An 18,966-nucleotide genomic window follows, 5' to 3' on the forward strand; every position below is an offset into this window, starting at 1 on the left:
CACTTACATATACATCTGTAAGTTTTTTACTTATATTAATGTCTGTTTCTCCCACTAGACTGTAAGCTCATTATGGGCAGAGAATGTGACTATCAACTTTGTTGTATTGTATTCTTCCAAACACTGAGTACAGTGCTCTGTATACTGTATTTGCTCAAAAAATGCCACTGATAGATGGAGAACTGGAATTGAATCTCTATTTTAAAGATCAGGAAGCTAAGGCATAGAGATATCAAGTGACATCCAAAATCGCAAAGCAGGCAAGAAGCAGAGCTAGGATTAGAATCCAGGTCATGCTATCTCTTCTAAGCTAAATAATAATAATAATAATGATGTTTAAGTGTTTACTATGTGCTGAGAGCTGTTCTGAGTGTTGGGGTAACAATAATAATAATAATGTTGGTATTTGTTAAGCGCTTACTATGTGCCAAGCACCGTTCTAAGTGCTGGGGGAGATACAAGGTCAGATACAAGGTCATCAGATTGTCCCACGTGGGGCTCACAGTCTTAATCCCCATTTTACAGATGAGGTAACTGAGGCACAGAGAAGTTAAGTGACTTGTCCAAGCCCACACAGCAGACAAGTGGTGGAGCAGAATTAGAACTCATGTTCTCTGACTCCAAACCTTTTCTCTTTCCTCTAAGCCATGCTATTTCTTACAAAGGGGGAGACAGATTGAGAGAAATTTTTTTCAATTACATTCATGGTCCTTCCTACATCACTAATGTAACATTTCTTCACTGAACTCTCTTTTCCCAACTCACTCTCCCTTCTGCATCATCTCTGCACTTGGATCTGTGACCTTTGGACATTTGATATTTGCCCCACCCCAACCCAACACTTATATACATATATTTAAATTATGTTATAAATTACTTATTCATATCAACGTCTGCCTCCCCCTCTAGATTATAAACTCACCTTGCATAGGGAATGTGTTGACTAATTTTGCTGTATCGTACTCTCCCAAGTGCTTAATACAGTGCTCTGCACATGGTAAGTGCTCAGTAAATGCCACTGATTGATTTTGATTTAGGTCAGTAATGGGAGATGGACTGCTGTCATTACAAATGAGTAATAAGTCTATGTCCAGAGTGTAGAGAAATTGATTATAATACCAGGGACTTGCTAAGCATCACTTTCACTTTCTTCTCTGCCATTTGTGTTCTAGGAAGGGCAATTAATGCAGCAAGCGAGCACATGGATGCGAGCCTGCAAAGGTCCTGTGAGAATTTCGTTTCTGAGATATATTTACAGCCAAAATTACTAGAACATAATGCTGATACTGGCCCAGACTGCCACAGGCCAGCAGGCAAATGTCAGAGTAACTATCTTGGCAGCTACTGTGATCTTCATTGCCCACTTTAGCCAGCTATTTTCTGGATTCCTACTGGCCTTCTTCATTCTTTAATTTTCATCCAGTTTTCAAATAATGTATTCTGTCTTTCCATAACATGGGTTTTCACTATGTGTTTTGGACATAGTAAATAACAAACATTCTAACAGTACAAACCTATCTGGAAAAACACAGTGTTATGTCATGAGAAATGATCATATGTCTATATGCAATAGCAGCAGCATCCTTCAAATCATGTGTACTATCATTTGACTTTTCTTAAATGTGAGGTTTGAAAGGAATGCATTTCCCATATTATAGCAGAATGGAGTGTACTGTTCCCAATACAACTTGACCAACAAGTTCTTTGATATTTCCCCAGGTTATCCAGCCCTTCTTTCCAGTTTTCAGTATGTTAAAATGACCTTCCTCCCTCCAAATGCTGCCTTCAGTCTGCAATTCACAAACCAGGATTTTCTTGCAAGGCATCCTACTTTCAGGGAACCACTGATCAGGGTATTAAATCAACTGATGTTGAGAATGCACCATACCTCACTGATTTGGGGGAAGGCAAAATTATCAACAACATTGCAAGTTTTCATTGTGAATTCACCTCCAAAGCCATTAGTGAAGGGAAGCAAAAGTTGACACTGTGGACCACACTTGAAGATTATAAAAAAGCCTATCCTGACCATAAGGAGAACATCATTGTGCATTGATTGGCAGGGCCCCTGAAAGAAGACTTTGACAATGGCAGTGATAAAGACTCATCAGGCAAAACTTTAACGGGAGCATCTTTTGGACAAGCACATTTTGGAGAGAGTCTGCTCCATTTTTTTTCTCATAAAATGAATGGGCTGAGGTTCTACACTTCTCAGAACATCATACAAAGCAGAACACTGATTCAAAGAGCTTTGTGCTGAAAGAAAGGAATTCCAAGAAACAAATGAAGATTAATTTCTGTTCAAAATTCTATCAATGCCTGCCTCTGCCATGTATTTGATAACTGCAACACCTTCAATATCAGGAGCTTCTGTGTGTACTGTTTCAGATGATGAAGACAGTCGGTATGACACTCTATGCTGCCCTCTGCCAAACTACCTATTCTGTACTGCATAGGAACATTTCTTATTCCAAAGCCAATTTCTGATCGATTGGTTGAATGAGCTGGAAATTGCCAATAACACCAACATTTATGTATGGTCATGCACGTCAATCTGTGACATTTGAACACTTGGTAGTCTCCCCAAACCCAACTCCACAGCACTTATGGGCATATATTTAAATTACATATTATATTATTTATTCATAATAGTGTCCATCTTCCCCTCTAGATTGTTAGCTCATTTTGATCAGGAAACATGTCTGCTAATTTTGTTGTATCGTACTCTTACAAACAGACAGTACAGTGCTCTGTACATAGTAAGCACTCAATAAATATAATTGCTTGATTGAACAAGGAAATATGATTCTGTTATCAATAAATAGATCAGAAACAGCTTGAAAGATAAATGAAGATCAACTTAGCGGACAGTGGAAAATCCTTCTAATAGCAAGTAATGGATCAAAGTTATTATACTATACATATGGGTTTGCAGCATGATTATGTTTTTATGCATTTTGAAGAGTAAGGGATGTTTTATAATCACATCTCTATCCTCTGAGATTTGCTATACCTCTTCGGCACTCTCTACAAATAATTCAATTCATTCTTGGCAAGTCCTCCCAAGTTTTTCAAACAACCATTTTACCTTCTCAGGAAACTCCACCTTCTATTATTTCTCAGACAATCAACTTTTCTTTATCTCTTCACCATATGAAAGAAAAAAATCAGATACTTTCTGCAGAATTGAGGAAAAGAGGGATAAGAAATAAAAAAGAATCTCAGGGTCATGATTTGGCCTGAATTTCTGTGTTGCAAACTGCAGCTAAGTAACTAATGCTCTGGACCTCCTATTCAAATAGGAGACTTCAGTAGGAGTTCCTAACTTCAGGAGAAGAAGAGTTTGCTTGCTTTCCAGACAAAACTGAAGATATCTGGGAATTATAGGGTTCAACTTCTTTATGCCTTTGAGATCTGGACTTACCACAGATACTTTTGTTTTTTGTTTTTGTTTTTTATGGTATTAGTTAAGCATCTACTATGGGTCAGGCATTCATTCATTCAATAGTATTTACTGAGCGCTTACTATGTGCAGAGCACTGTACTAAGAGCTTGGAATGTACAAATCGGTAACAGATAGAGACAGTCCCTGCCCTTTGATGGGTTTACAGGCTGGGGTAGATACCAGATCATCAAGTTGGACACAGTCTATGTCCACATGGGGCTTACAGCTTTAATCCCCATTTTACAGATGAGGTAACTGAGGCACAGAGAAGCTACATTACTTGCCCAAGGTTACACAGCAGAAAAGTGACAGAGCCTGGATTAGAGCCCAGTTCCTCTCAGGTCCATGCTTTTTCCACTAGTCCACGTAAGAGCTGTTCTACAACCCCACCTGTGCATGGTTCTTGATATTAAACAGGTACGGCAGGGTCACATTCAGTGAGAGTCTAGAAAGTTTTCAGACCAACAGCACTGAAGTAATCCTCTTTTGATTAGAAAAGATAGCCAAACAGCTTTTCTGTGGGAGCCAAAAAGGGATAATAGCAGAAGAGATGAAAAGAAGAAATGCATTAAAGATAAGTGTTTAGCTATGCCTCAAATGGTGGGGCATAGAAATGGAAAATTGGATCATAGCCGAGAAGACATCAAGCTGCTTTGTGGCAATCAGAAATGTGATGCAGGTTTTGACAGCAAGAAGATCGACAGTAAGAAGCAGAACCAAAAAAGCAGCACCAAAAACTGTTCGTAAATTCAACAATGCAGCGAGAGAAAATCTTTCTAGAGCACAATTCAGAAAAATTGTCATCCACTCCTGCAAACATTGATAAAACAGCACCATCACAGTGACACCTACAAACATGAAGAACATATGTGAAGCAGCAAGGCTTAGTTGATGGGATATGGGCCTGGGAGTCAGAAGGACCTGGGTTCTAATCCTTGCTCTGCCTCATGTCTGCTGTGTGATCATGGGCAAGTCACTTCACTTCTCTGTGCCTCAGTTACCTCATCTGTAAAATTGGGATAATGTTAATAATTAGGTAATTGTTAAGCACTTATTCTGTGCCAAACACTGTTCTAAAGCCTGGATTAGATACAAGGTAATCAGGTTGTCCCATTTGGGGCTCACAGTCTTAGTCCCCATTTTACACATGAGCTAACTGAGGCATAGAAAAGTGAAGTCACTTTCCCAAGGTCACTTAGCAGACAAGTGGCTGAGCAAGGATTAAAACCCACGATCTCTGACTCCCAAGCCTGTGCTCTTTCCACTAAGCCACCCTGCTTCTCTAGTGTAAGAGTGTGAGCCCCATGTGGGACTGGGAATGTGTCCAACCTGATTTACTTGTATCCATTCCAGTGTTTACAACAGAGTTTGGTACATAGTAAGCACTTAATAAGTACCAGACTTAGAGAAGCAGCTTGGCATAGTGGATAGATCCCGGGACTGGAAATCAGAAGGTCAGGGGTTCACTGGGCAAGTCACTTCAGTTCTCTGTGCCTCAATTACCTCATCTCTAAAATGGGTATTGAGTCTGTGAGCTCCACGTGGGAGAGGGACCATGTCCAACCTGATTTGCTTGTATTTGTCCCACCTCTTAGTAATAATAATAATAATGATGGCATTTGTTAAGCGCTTACTATGTGCAGAGCACTTTTCTAAGCACTGAGGAGGATACAAGGTGATCAGGTCATCCCACGTGGCGCTCACAGTCTTAATCTCCATTATACAGATGAGGTAACTGAGGCACAGAGAAGTTAAGTTACTTGCCCAAAGTCACACAGATGACAAGAGGTGGAGCTGGGATTTGACAACATGACTCTGGAATCCCCAGCCCATGCTCTTTTCACTGAGCCGCGCTGCTTAGTACATTGCCTAGCATATAGTAACTGCTTAAGAAATACCATTATCTGTAGAGAACCAGGGAAATTATTGGGGAAAAAAGCATCACAGACTAGAGGAAAGAATTATAGCCATCTTTGAATTATAAATTCCTTTTGGAAAGGGATCAAAACTTCTGTGTACTGTCCCAAGCCCTTAGTTCAGTGACCTGCAAATGGTAGGTGCTAAATAAATGCTGATTGATTGAGACATGCAAATACGGAAACAAAAAAATGACCAAAAGAGAAACAGTGAAGGGAATGCATATTTGTTTTGATGTGACTCTATCATTTTATTTTTTCCCCAATGTCTAATGTGAATATAATACAAATGATTTTGAAGTGAAGGGCAACTAGTCTGCTTCTGACTCTGTGTCTTTCTCCTCCAACACCTCTCTCTCTCTCTCTCTTTCTCTCTCTATACCATATACAGTATGAATATGTATTTGAGTATATAAATATGTTTACATGCACATATATATGTATATAGAAGAATCTTAGGGAGTTTCCCAGTATGAATATGTATATACTTCAGCTACCAATGGGTCTTGCATTCAAAACAAACATATAAACATACAAAAAACTTGCCTGCATTGTCTAATGTGTTGTAACTCTGTCTACTCCCTTGTATTTTGTTCCCCAGAAGGAAACCCGATTGGCAGAGCAACTCCCAGTATTCTGTTATATACTCTGAAGTTGATTCATATATCAATTATGTAGGAGAAATGTCATTACATCCGTTGTCTGGCAATGTATTAGATATGGAATTGGGACAGGTGTCACCCAGCCAAATCAGGTGATATGTGGCCCAAATTAATGCCCTAGAGATTTTACACTTTTATTCACAAATTGTACATTTAGCAATTTAGCATTTATTTCTGTATTGATCATAGATTATATGAGAGGATCTGGATAGCACATATTCATGGTCCTATATTCAAAGAATATTTGTCAGTGTACCCTTTTGTTTTAAATTAAAAGCTTGAACAGTTTGGGAGCTGATATTAATATACTCTTTTCCCAACATGTAGAAAAGGGGCAATCGGAGATTTTTGTCAGCCAGGTGACAGGGCTTCTCTAACACTTCTTATAACTTTAAGTGGTGAACTGCTTAGATGCTGAAGTCTGAACATCAATATGTTTTGAAGAGAAAATGATGAAAAGCATAATTGCTATTGTTCTCTGGTTAATCAATAACTTGAATATGATAAAGTGCAATTTACAAGTCATTTGAAGATTCCTTCAACTGTGTAATTTGGTAGATAAATATCTTTCCAAAACTTTAGATGACTAATTTCACAAAGTTCATTTGTTGATCAATAACAATAAGGAAGACTTGTGAATGAAGTAGTAGAAATAAGTACTGTCACTAAATAATCAATGGAGGAAAACATCTGAAACTTTCAGAGAGTTCGGGGAGGAGAGAATCAATTTCAATCCAAAAACAGATAAATGTTGCTTGCACCAAAACCAAACTTTTGTAATACACAAAGTTTCTTCTTCTGAATGCATTTCATTTGAGATTCACTTTTCCTTCCAGTACTTTCAAACCAATTTGTCTTGAGATTTCATGTGAGTTTTGTACTTGCCTACAATCTCCTATTTGCTGATATAGTCAATTACCTTAAGAAACTCCCAAGTAATACTCTTCTGAGCATCTAATGCCCCAAGTCCCAGAGCAAAATTACCAAACAGCAATTTGGCTTTTTTTCTGTTTTGAATAAGGTAGAGGAGATTTCTCTAGTCTCCTGGAATAAAGGATATCTCCCAGATAGAAAGAAGAGTTAAATTGTTAATTCTGAACTCAGCAAGCTTTAAATAATAGGTTAGTTTGTATTTAACCTACAGTCCTTAATTTCACTGTAATTTCAGGTCACCAGGAATTTGATATGTAATTTTGATCTGTTTTAGATTTATTTCAATGCAGATTTGGAATGGTAAAGGAAGCAACTCTTAATCTGAAGAGTTAAGATTAGAATCTTAATCTACCTGACCCCAGTGTCCTGAAGAGAAGACAAAATTAATTAAATAGCGAACTCTTCGGTGGCTGCTTTTGTTGCACTCAAAGTGGGTAGAGATTTGACTAAATTACCCAGTTAATCTGATCTTCCTAGCACTACTAAAGAAACCATTAGCTTCTTAAAAGTGCAATTCTGTTTTATAGCTCCTAAATTGTTTGTATCCGGTCTTAGAATTTTTAGCTAATTATTTATTCATATATTCATACACTGTCTCCCAGGCATTATTTGAGAAATATTCAACAGGAACTATCCATATGGTATACATAGAAAGGTCATCCATAATTGTTCATGAGGATTTCCTATTGCCTTATGATAGTAAAAAATAATGTGAGATCCAGCTGAATTTAGAAAAAGAAAAACCTTTTAAGCTGGTGATAGAGCCCTCCCATGGACAGTGATAGATGAGCCCTGTGCCTGAGGCTTTGGTAATGAAAACCTTCCCAAAGGAACTGATTATAGTGATAGTAGTTTTTTACAATGCTGCTGATAATCTCTCAGTCCTGCCAATCAGGTTCCCTAGTGGGGCGCAAAATGCAAGTGAGTTTGCAGAGGGTTGTAGGACATTGGAAAATGCAGGCAAGGCTTTTCATTCATTCATTCTTTCATTCATTCAGTTGTATTTATTGAGTGCTTACTATGTGCAGAGCACTGTACTAAGAGCTTGGAATGTACAATTCGGCAAAAGGTAGAGACAATCCTTACCCAACAGTGGGCTCACAGTCTAGAAGGGGGAGACAGACAACAAAACAAAACAAGCAAGAAGACAGGCATCAATAGCATCAAAATAAATAAAGAGAATTATAGATATATACACTCCATGAATAAAATAGAATAATAAATATGTACAAACATACACAAGTTCTGTGGGGCAGGTAAGGGAGTAGAGCAGAGGAAGGGAGTAGGGGCGATAGGGAGGGGAGGAGCAGAGGAAAAGGGGGGCTCAATCAGGCAAGGCCTCCAGGAGGAGGTGGGCTCTCAGTAGGGCTTTGAAGGGGAGAAGAGAGCTAGTTTGGCGGATGTGGAGAGGGAGGGTATTCCAGGCCTCCAGATAGGTAGGTGGGCTGGGGGTCAACGGGGAGATGGGCGAGAACGAGGCACAGTGAGGAGGTTGGCAACAGAGGAGCGGAGTGTGCGGGCTGGGTTGTAGAAGGAGAGAAGGGAGGTGAGGTAGGAGTGGTCAAAGTGATGGAGAGCTTTGAAGTCAAGAGTGAGGAGTTTTTGCTTGATGTGAAGTTTGATAGGCAACCCCTGGAGATTTTTGAGGAGGGGTGTGACATGCCCAGAGCGCTTCTGTAGAAAGATAATCCGGGCAGAAGAGTGAGATATAGACTGAAGCAGGGAGAGACAGGAGGCTGGGAGATCAGAAAGGATGCTGATGCAGTAATCCAGTCGGACTATGACGAGAGATTGTGCCAACAAGGTAGCAGTTTGGATGGAGAGGAAAAGGCGGTTCTTGGCAGTGTTGTGAAGGTGAGACTGGCAGATTTTGGTGACGGATTGGATGTGTGGGGTGAATGAGAGAGTGGAGTCAAGGATGACACCAAGGTTATGGGCTTGTGAGACGGGAAGGATGATAGTGTCATCCACAGTGATGGGAAAGTCAGGGAGAGGACTAGGTTTGGGAAGGAAGATAAAGAAATCAGTTTTGGACATGTTGAATTTTAGGTGGCAGATGGACATCCAGGTGGAGATGTTCTGAAGGCAGGAGGAGATATCAGCCTGGAGGCAGGGGGAGAGAACAGGGGAGGAAATGTAGATTTGGGTGTCATCTGCATAGAGATGATAGATGAAGCCATGGGAACAAATGAGTTCACCAAGGGAGTGAGTGTAGATGGGGAACAGAAGAGGACCAGGAAATGAGCCTTGAGGCACCCCTATGATTAGGGGATGGGAGGGGGAGGAGGAACCCGAGAAGGAGACTGAGAATGAACAGCCAGAGGGATAAGAGGAGAACCAGGAGAGGACGGAGTCAGTGACACCAAGGATGGATAATGTGTTGAGGAGAAGGGGTTGGTCGACAGTGTCAAAGGCAGCTGAGAGATCAAGGAGGATTAGGTTAGAGTAGGAGCCACTGGAATTGGCAAGAAGGAGGTCATTACTGACTTTGAGAGGGCAGTTTCAATGGAGTGGAGGGGATGGAAGGCAGATTGGAGGGGTTCCAGGAGATAGCTGGAGTTGAGAAATTCGAGGCAGTGAGCGTAGACGACTCGCTCTAGGAGTGTGGTTAGGAAGGGTAAGAGGGAGATGGGGTGATAACTGGAGGAGGCAGTGGGGTCAAGAGAGGGTTTTATTAGGATGGGGGAGACGTGGGCATGTTTGAAGGCAGATGGGGAGAAGCAATGGAGAGTGAGTTGTTGAAGATGGAAGTTAAGGAGGGGAGGAGGGAAGGGGTGAGAGTTTTTATAAGGTAAGAGAGAATGGGATCCGAAGCACAGGTGGAGGCTTTTTGTTTGTTTGTCTGTTTTGAATTCAGGACCCATTGATTGCTGAAGCATTTATGGCATCAAGGCAAAACTGTGTCTTAGACTCAGATATCACTAGGCAGCTGACTAGGTAGTGTCCATGATCTTCACCATCCATGTTAGCCAGCTATTTTTCAGGATTCCTTTAAGACCTGTCCACTTCTCAGAATGCCTAGGTGGCTCTTTGTCCTAAATCAATCAATGATAGTTATTTAGTGCTTACCTTGTGCAGAGCACTGTACTAAGCACTTGCACTGTCCTAAAACATCACCACTGATGGCATGGCCCTAGAATGCATTCTCCATTTTAAGAACCAGGGCTAGAAACCAGATCTTCAAGCAGTGTTAATAACAGCAGCATTCACAGTAATAGTAAAGGAGTAGTAATAATAGTATTACTAAGAATAGTAGTGATAGTTGTTATAATAGGAGTATTTGTAATAATAGTATTTATGTGCTGCCTATTTTATCAAAAAAATATGCTAAGTTCTAGGGAAAAAGTACACAGGTCAAAATTAGATGCATTCCTGGTCAGTTTAGTCAATCGTATTTATTGAGCACTAAGTGGTCTTCCAGGATCTCACCATCTAGGAATAGAATGGTAAACCAATGCTTCTCAACAGCTGCCATGGCACCGGACATGTCAGGATAGAGGGCCCCTGGGGCACGTTTGGGATTGTCAATTGTATTTATCAAGCAATTACTGTGTGCAGAGCATTGTGCTAAGTGATTGGGAGAATACAACATGGGGATTGAGACTGTTAGCTCCACATGGGACAGGGACTGTGTCCAACACGATTTGCTTGTATCCATTTCCAGCACTTAGTACAGTGCCTGGCACATAGAGCTTAACAAATACCATTATTTTTATGAGTACTGTGGGGCTGATGTGGGACTGGTGAAAAAAGGAGCAAGTCAAGATGACACAGAAGGGAGTGGTAGAAGAGGAAGTGAGGGCTTAGAAAAGCCTCTTGGAGGATATGTGTCTTCATTAAGGCTTTAAAGGTGGGGAGAATAATTGTCTATCAGAAAAATATTGAATGCTTTACAAATCTGTGTGTCATCCTTGCATGGGGGGAAAGCTAATCTTCTCTGTATAGAAGGGATTGGGGTGCTGCAGGGTTTTTTGGGGGGGATTGACTCTGCCCTCTGGTGAGAAGACTGGCTGAGGGGCAAGCAGCTTCTGCTTGATCAATAGATCCATCAGTAAATCGATCTAGTAATGGTACTTATTGGATGTTTACTATTTACAGAACACTGTACTAAGTGCTGGGAAGAACACAGTAATAATAATAGTTGTGGTATTTGTGCCAAACACTGTACTAAGCACTGGGGGAGAACACAAGCAAATCGGGTTGGACTCAGTCCCTGTACCACATCAGTCCTAATCTCCATTTTACAGATGAGGTAACTGAGGCACAGAGAAGTGAAGTAACTTGTCCAAGTTCACACAATAGACAAGTGGCTGACCCAGTATTAGAACCCTAACCTTCTGACTATCAGGTCTGTGCTCTATCCACTAGGCCATGCTTCTTCACATACGAAGAAATTGGTAGAAAGAGTCCCAGACCTCAAGAGTTCACAGTCAAGAGGGAGCGACGAGACAGACATTAAAATAAATTAGATCCAGCAGAAGCTAGAGGTTGTAAGGATATGCCCATAAATGCTGTGGGGCTGGGATAGGGATGAGTATTAAAGTGCTGAAGGGAAACAGATGCTAAGGGAGAGGTAATGCAGAAGGGAGGGCAAAAAGGATGGTAAAATGAGGGTTTAGTCTGGGAAGACCTATTGAAGGAAATGGAATTTTAGTGGTGTTTGTAGGTGAGGAGAGTGGTGATTTTTTGGATATGAAGGGAAAGAAACTTCCCCAGGCCAGATGCAGTATGTGGGAGCTGGGTCAGCATTTAGATACATGTAATCTAGGTACAGTGAGGTGGGGTTGGAAGAATGAATCACTAAATCCTGTCGGTTTGACCTTCACAACGTCGCTAAAATCCTCCCTTTCCTTGCCATCCAAACTGCTACCACGTTAATCCAATAATTTATCCTATTGTACCTTGATTACTGTATTACCCTCCTTTCTGACCGCCCCCCCCCACCTCCTGTGACTTCCCTCTCCAGTCTACACTTCACTCTGCCACCTTTATCATTTTTCTATGAAAACATTCATGCCAAGTTTCCCCTCTCTTCAAGAACCTCCTGTGGTTGCCCATCCACCTCTGCATCAAACAGAAACTCCTCACCATTGACTTTAAAGCATTCAATCTCCCTGCCCCCTCCTACTAATGTCTTACTACAACCTAGCCCTCACACTCCATTCCTCTAATGCTAACCTTTCTCACTGTACCGCAATCTCGTCTATCTCATACTGACTCTCACCCATGTCCTGCCTCTGGCCTGAACTGCTCTCCCTCCTCATATCCAATAGACACTCTCCCCACCTTCAGGGCCTTATTTAAGGCACATCTCCTCGAAGAGGTGTTCCCTAAGGCCTCCTTTCTTCTCCTACTCCCTTCTCTGTCGCCCTGCCTTGCTCCCCTTATTTATCCTCTCTCCCAACCCCACAGCACTTGTGTACATACCAGTAATTCCTTTATTCTTATTAATGTCTCTCTCCCCCTCTAGACTGTAAGTTCACTGTGGGCAGGGAATGTGGTCATTATATTGTTATATTGTACTCTCCCTAGTGCTTAATATAGTGCTTTGCATCCAGAAAATGCTCAATAAACATGAGTGACTGACTGGCTGATGGGTAGTTTAAATTTTATGCAGCACTATTTCAGGAGAGAATATCAATTCATGGTATTGCAGTTATACAACTGTTCATCTATAGTTAGAGGAAATGAATATCTGTGATTAATTGTTTATTCTTTTATGCATCAAACAATGAAAGAAATGTCCTTCAGATTGACTGCTGACACTTTTGCACTTAGAGGAGGGAAAGGAATATTGTGGATTAAAATAGTATGCGTCACTAATTTTGAGAGTGAAAAAATATCCATCCATGCCATGCTAAATAGTTGGAAATGCTTTGGAGTAGTTGGATACAGATTTTATTCGCCCATCAGAACTTTGCCTCCTATCAGAGACCTTTTCCTGTATTGTGTATACAAATAATCTGCAGAGTATTGGGCTCAGGTCACTGATTGTAGCCACTTTTGATATAGTAGCTAATTGGCAGCAATTTTAATACAAGACAATCGCACTCATAGAAGACTCATTTAAAAAGGCATATCTGACTAATTCCATAGTCAGCAAAATTAAAGAGTGTATATTGAAAATACACTAAAATAATGGGAATTTCATTATGGCTCAATATTATATAAGGTAATCTCAATTTTCCTTTGATGGAAAAGCAATGTGAACTCTTTCATTTAGTTACTTCCCAAATTATCTCACTGTTAAAACCATTATCATTCCTTTTTTCGGAAAGATAATTCTCTGTTTCATCTAGAAAGAGTAACATTAAAACTTAGTAATATTAGTATTATCAACAACATATCAACACGGAGCAGTGTAATGAACTAGGTGTTTGGGAAGGGCAGAATAAAGAAGTGATACATTTGCTGCCCACAAAAAGCAGTAATAGTGGAATAGAATGAGAAGCATGAGAAGCAGCATGGCCTAGTGACAAGAGCATGGGTTTGGGAGGCAGAAGTTGTGGGTTCTAATTCTGGCCCCGCCACCTACCTGCTGTGTGACTTTGATAACACTGTATTAAGTGCTGGGAAAGAGAACACAGATGGGATTTAGAGTTTAGAACATTGCCCAGTACTTAGAAGAATGCGTTGCACATAGTAAGGGCTTAACAAATGCCATCATTATTATTATTATTTAGACATGGTCTATCGGCAGAGGGAAATGGTGACCGACAAATAGAGATGGAACAAAATATTAAGAGAAGCAGAATTTGAAGCTCCAAGATGTTCAGGGTTTACAGTTAAAGCTGCACCCATAATGACCTCTCCAGCAGCAGTTGCCTAATCTTCCCAAGGTTTCGTGGAGTAGGTGCCACAGTGTGGCTGATTCTCTTTTCCATATCCAAGTGTTACAAGGCAAGCCAGGATGGAGCTTCTTTGATGAAGTGTAGGAGAATCAGTGCAGGTTTCTGGGGAGGCAGGGATACAGACCAGTAAAGGAGGATGCTGAGGGGCTTAGATAGTGTAATGGGAAGGCAGCAGTGGTGGTAGATTTGATTGTCTATCTTGTGGAGAGAGATGCCCAGAGAGTGCTCTTACAACTCACTAGATCCTCATGGCCTGCTGTGCACAGGGTATGTTGGGTGCAGAGCCCTGGGATGCAGGTGTAGGGGATGAAGGGAGAGGTAGGATGGCAGCTGCCTGGAGAGAGAGAGGAGAGCTCACATTTGTTAGAGAGGTAGGGACTCCTACAGCCTGGAATCCCATACAAGCAAGGCTTTGGGATCTATGAAGACCCTCCCAGAGCCTGGATGGGCAATGAAGCCTGTAGAAACCACTGCGATTTGGGGAAGGAAGAAATGTTGGTAACCGAGGAGGGGCGAGGACACTTAGAACACCCACCTTCAAGTACCAGCTGAGGGGCAATTTTTTCCCTATTTAGTATTTTAACTGGTTTAATTGCCTGTTCCAAAACATTTCAAACTTCTTGAGGAAGGAGATTGTCTTCTATTGCCCATGTACTTAATATAATGCTCATTACAAAATGTGCTCCTAAATATTTTTGTTTATGTATTTTAATCTGAATTTTACTTCAAGGTACTTGTTCTCTCACACTGAAAATAAAATCCTTTGCCAGGAACTTTATTATAATTTATTTTTGCCCCAGCATTTATTATTTCAGCTGGCCCATATCAATCAGTCAATGATATTTATTGAGTGCTTACTGTGTGCAAAACCCAATAGTTATCACTTGGGAGAGTACACTACAACAGAGTTGGTAGACATGTTCCCTGCCCAGAGGGAGTTTACAATCTATGGGGGAGGATCCTTGTGTCCGTGGAAAATGTCTACCAATTCTGTTGAATTGCACTTTCCTGAAAACTTACTACAGTGTTCCATACCCAGTATGTGCTCAGTTATTATCATTCACTGATTGAGTTATTGGAGGCATAAATGAATAGGAATGAATTAATTACAGTTATAGCCAAACAATATAATACATTTTAGTAATAATAATAAGTTAATTAATGTAAATAAACCCTTTAGAATGTCTTGGGTCCTGGTGACACAGGTGATGATTTGGTTATTTGCATCATATAATGTGATAGACAGTCACATTTTGGAGGAATTGCTTGTCTTTCGATCATTTGGGGATGGGTAGGGAAGTAAGACAAATACTCCCTAACCATGCCAAGAGCATAGGATTTATTTTTCATTCTTTAGGGGACAAAAGAGTAGAAAAAGCCCAGTGACACAGAGTAGGATAAGTAAGGGCTCAGTTTCCTGGACTTTCAATGGACACAGCAAAAAACAAAATAAAACAAAAAAACCTGCTAATATTTCAGAAACAAAACATTCAATTTTACCCATAAATCAACAGTGCAAGTTATTCAGTATCAGGGCAAATACTGACCTTGTGATATCAAGAACTCTTCCTCACAAGTGAGCTAATCAAATTCACGCACTTATAATTAATTTTTTAAACTTTATGTATATTTTTTTAATTAAATGCTGCTTACATTTAATTGGGATTCATGAACTGTAATGCACCAATTACTGCTCAAAAAGTGTTGCATGTTAGGTTATATCTAAAATTAACCTGTGAAATTTGCCATGACAGCTTTCAATCGCTAATTCAACAAAACAAGGGTAAGAACAAAACCCATGAGCAATCACAGAAAATTTCTAGAAGCTTCAGCTACAGTTACTTTTTAGAGGCACAAAGATATCTTTTCAGTTTGAAAGAGTTTGACAATCCCTTTTAGGGACTTGGGCTTGGACAAATAATAGTCTCTTCTTTGTGTGTTATTATTATTATGGGATTTGTTAAGCACTTACTATGTGCCACCACTTTTCTTACCACTGGGGTAGATACAAGGTAATCAGGTTGTCCCAAGTGAAGCTCACAGTCTTAATCTCCATTTTCCAGATGAGGTAACTGAGACACAGAGAAGTTAAATGGCTTACCCAAAGTCACACAGCAGACAAGTGGGGAAGTTAGGATGAGAACCCACATCTTCTGCCTCCCAAACCTGTGCTCTTTCCCCTAAGCCAAACTGCCTCTCCACATGGTTTAGTGGCTTCTCATACTGTGTTTTTGTGTGTGTATTAGATATGTACTACCTAGAGAAGTATGTAAATCATGAATTAAGATAAAGGGGATGGAAAAGAGGGAAGAGAGATAAAACAAAGTTCCCCAGAAAGATGCTACCATCATCTTCAAGAAGAAATGGGAGAGAGTTGCCTGTAGATTTTGGTCAGACACACATTTTATATCAGTGGAAAGCAGCAAGATGTTCAGCAGAGTCTAAAGTTTCTGCATGGTAATTTGGTCACTGGAGTCAGAGTTGTAGTTGTTCCGAATAATTGAACTTTGGGCAAGTCACTTAACTTCTCTGTGCCTCAGTTACCTCATCTGTAAAATGGGGATTAAGACTGTGAGCCCCACATGGTACAACTTGACTACCTGGTGTCTACCCCAGTGCTTAGAACAGTGCTTGGCACATAGTAAATGCTTAACAAATACCATAATTATTACCATTAGAAGGGAGAGCGAGCCAGAGGAAACTGGGCTTAATCGGAAAAAAGCCTCTTGGAGGAGATGTGACTTTAATAATTCTTTAAAGTGGAGAGAGTGGTGGCCTGGTGTATATTGAGGGAGAGAGAGTTCCAAGCTAAGAGGATGACATGGTAAAGGGGACAGTGGTGAGTTAGGTGAGATCAGGGCACAGTGAGTATGCTGGTACTAAAGGAGCAGAGTGTGAAGAAAGGGCTGAAGATCAGTAAAGTGAGATAGAATGTGGTGAAATGTTTAAGAGTGCTTTGAATTCAATGGTAAGGAGTTTCTGTTTGAAGTGGAGGAGGTTTGGCAGCCATTGGAGGTTCTTGAGGAGTGGGGAGACATGGATTGAACTTTTATGGTTGATAAATTATCCATGCAGCAGAGTGAAGTATGGACTGGAGTGGGGAGAGACTGGAGAATGGGAGGTCAGTGTGGAGGCAGGTACTAGTTTGGAGGGAGAGGAAAAGGAGGATTTTAGCAATGGTACCCTTCGAGATGGTCATCCAGAAATTCCTGTATATTGGTTTTACAGAAGAAAACGTGAATAATTACATAAGAAGACTGGTCACTGAAGACAATTATGACAGTGCAGCCCACTGCCACCATCACTGATACTGCAGGGATGAGGGACGGTATGTAATTCAAAGGGGCACAAATTGGCCCTTCTTGAATGAGGTCCTGGAAAGGAAAAATAATGCAACTAATACCCTTGTTTCCTGCACTGTGGAAAATTTTTTTCCAGCCCCCTGCTGTTTCTTCACTTATAATAATCAGTATGGGCTTCATTAAATTCACAGACTATTTTAAGGAAAAATATGGAAACTGGAGACAATAGTTGCTAAATCCATCTAAAGAAAATGGACAACAGTCAAGTGGTTAGTTTTTATTTCCATGTTTATACATTAAAATAAAATAAGTGAATGTTCTGAGAAACAGCATGGCCTAATGGATGAAGCATGGAACTGGATTGTCAAAGGACCTGAATTCTAATTCTGACTCTGCTTCTTGTCAGCTGTGTGACCTTGGGCAAGTCACTTAACTTCTCTGTGCCTCAGTTACCTCATCTGTAAAATGGGGATTAAAACTGCTACCTCTATGTGTGACAGGGACTGTGTCCAACCCAATTATCTTGTATTTGCCCCACTGCTTAGTACAGTGCCTGGCACATAGTAAGTGATTAATGAATACCATAATAAAATACCCTCTTTAAATTTATTTTCCCCATACATTATCCACATAGAACTGAGAAATCTATCCTCTTGGTCATTTGTGTCTCCCAGAACTTTCCATTTTTTATAACTCTCTCAGAACTTTTAATTTTTCCACATAGAACTGAGAAATCTATCATCTTGGCCATTTGTCCTAATAACTACACACTTCTCTAATAGCTAGCTACATCTCTCTCAGAACTTTTAAAGTTGCAACCATCCAAAAATTGGGCAGGTATATAAATCACCCAAAAAACAGATAGATGATATGAGACACTAGCTAGAGAGGTAGGCATTTATAGGAATTTATGGTATCTATCATACTTATTGATCTCCTCAACCTGACTGAAAGTTTCTTGAAGACAAGGATTTTGTCTACCAACTCTATTGTATTGAATTGTCCCAAACACTGTGTGCTTCGCACACAGTGAATGTTCAACAAACACTCCCAAAGTGTCCCAAAGTCCCTAACATCTTCAGGAAAAAAATACAGCTGCACTGTGTGGAACCAGTAGTTGGGCTTCCAGGTAATCCATAATTCATGGAGTGCCAAGCCCACTGAGGGTGAGTGGAGTCTTTGACCCAGGATATTGCCCCTGTGGAGCAGCAAGACTATTACCTTTATCTCTACCACATTTTGGGAAGTTCATGCAGGCTGGAAGTTCCTCTCACTACTTAGACCCAGAACTCAACAGGGATAAGCCAGGGGCTCTCAGACACATGTCTGACTGAACCCTTGGTGGTCCCTAACCCCATCACTCTTAAGGATATCACAAATCTGCTCACCTTAGTCTCATCCTAGGCCTGGCCAAGCAGGCAATGACTCTAAGGATACTTGAGTTGAAGATTACAAAGTGGAGTAGGGAACTACTAAAACACAGATCCATCCCTGGAATCCATCATTCATTCATTCAATCATATTTATTGAGCACTTACTGTGTGCAGAGCACTGTACTAAGTGCTTGGGGGAGTACAATACCACAATAAACAGTCACATTTCCTACCCACAACTAGCTTACAATATACAGGAGGGGAGACAGGCATTAAAATAAATAAATAAATTACATATATATATGTGAGTGCTGTGGGGCTGGGGAGGGGGGAAGAACAAATGGGGCAAGTCAGGGAAATGCAGAAGGGAGAGAGATAAGAGGAATGGGGGGACTTAGTCATTCATTCATTCAGTCAGTCATATTTATTGAGTGCTCACTGTCAGGGAAGGTCTCCTGGAGGAGATGTGCCTTAAAACAAGGCT

General features: G+C 40.6%; 1 pseudogene; it reads right to left on the bottom strand.

Moving 5' to 3' along the window:
- Positions 1 to 10,830: 10,830 nt before the first annotated feature.
- LOC114816828 lies at positions 10,831 to 10,902 on the bottom strand (annotated as a pseudogene).
- Between the last annotated feature and the right edge of the window lie 8,064 nt (positions 10,903 to 18,966).

This window comes from Ornithorhynchus anatinus, chromosome 14 (genome assembly GCF_004115215.2).
Source record: "Ornithorhynchus anatinus isolate Pmale09 chromosome 14, mOrnAna1.pri.v4, whole genome shotgun sequence".
NCBI lineage: Eukaryota > Metazoa > Chordata > Mammalia > Monotremata > Ornithorhynchidae > Ornithorhynchus > Ornithorhynchus anatinus.